This window comes from Marmota marmota, unplaced genomic scaffold, assembly GCF_001458135.2.
Source record: "Marmota marmota marmota unplaced genomic scaffold, marMar, whole genome shotgun sequence".
NCBI lineage: Eukaryota > Metazoa > Chordata > Mammalia > Rodentia > Sciuridae > Marmota > Marmota marmota.
Genome location: NW_025999982.1, coordinates 25,952,960 through 25,954,317, shown reverse-complemented (window position 1 = coordinate 25,954,317; position 1,358 = coordinate 25,952,960). Strand labels below are relative to the sequence as shown.

The following is a 1,358-nucleotide window of genomic DNA, read 5'->3' as shown; positions in this document are numbered from 1 at the left end:
CATAATGCTTCAACAACTGATTTCATTGACAATGCAGTGGAGAAAATGTCAGAGAAGGAATTTAGGAAGTTCATAGTTAAAATGTTCAATGAACTAAAAGAAAAAGGAAGGAGTGAAAATACAGGAAGCAAAAGATCACTTCAATGAAGAGAGATTTTTTTTTTTTAAGATCAAGTATAACTTTTTATTATATTCTCTGAATTGTCATAAGGGGTACTTTGAAATCTGTATGCAGGCAAGGCCCCTGTCTAACTGCCTTCTGCTACTTAGATTAAGTCAAATATTTTGTTTTCTCTTTCAGTTTTCTCCAACATACCCTCCACAGCTTTGTCCAGCCAGCTGGCTATTTCTGTGACACTTTAGTTTCCTCTTCACTGGGTGCTTGTTGCTTTCCTCCTTGCAAAAGCCTCGTCAACCAGTCTTTCTCATCTTTCTTTACTTGGTTTCTTATCTATTTGGTTGAAAAATATTAGCACTTTCTTAAAGTCAGGTCTTTAATTCATTGGAATTTTCAATTGGTATCTTTAAACTTTGTTGTATTCTTCATATTTTCTCTGCAACAGCACTCTCTTCTTCAAAGTTATTTGGAAATACTATCCTCCAAAGGACAATGGTTTCTAAAAGATTTCTGTCTCAAACATTGTACTACACAAGACTGATACAGAAATGCATAATTCAGTAAAGGACGTTTGTACTGCATTGTCAATTCCCACTATTACATATACTGGATTCTGCCAAGATGACTGTTAAAAGACTTATTTGTTATGGGATGTAACTTTATATACATAAAGGTTAGATAAAAAGTAAGATTTTTGGTCCTCTGGTACTAAATTAAATGTAATTTACATGACACATGAAGTCTAAAACTTACAAAACTAAATGATAAAGTCAAGACAGTTAACCATCATTGATATGTCTATCATCATCATCACAAACTATACACTTAAAAATCAAACTATTTATGAGTCTGTAAGTCAGATGCTGTCTAGCAAACTTCCATCTATGACTCATTTCCTTTTACATTTTTAACTCAAATACAAATATGTAAGATTAAGTAAATTTTAATTTTCCAAAAATTCTCCAGAAAGAATTATCAGAATCATCCAGGTAAAAAACACAGTTGGATAATCCATTTTCACAAATGAACTCCGTACTTGTGTTGTGAGGTAGCAATCAACAACTCTAAGACCTTCTGTGGTGGCAGTTCCCACTACTCACAAGCATTCCCTCTGCACATGAAGATCATGAACAAAGAAGGGACCAGAAGAGTCCACTTTTCATTGTTTCACTGACTTCTCGTGTTTTCGTAGTATGCTAAATGCCTGATTTCAAATTTACAACAACAAAAAATACCAATA

General features: G+C 33.4%; 1 long non-coding RNA gene across 1 annotated transcript in view; it reads left to right on the top strand.

Annotated features, from left to right (window-relative positions):
- Nucleotides 1–229: 229 nt before the first annotated feature.
- Nucleotides 230–1,358, top strand: part of LOC125617529 — a 23,227-nt gene continuing 22,098 nt past the window's right edge. Inside the window, exon 1 of the long non-coding RNA XR_007348572.1 lies at nt 230–351. This is a non-coding gene — a long non-coding RNA (uncharacterized LOC125617529). The remainder of the gene's footprint in view (nt 352–1,358) is intronic.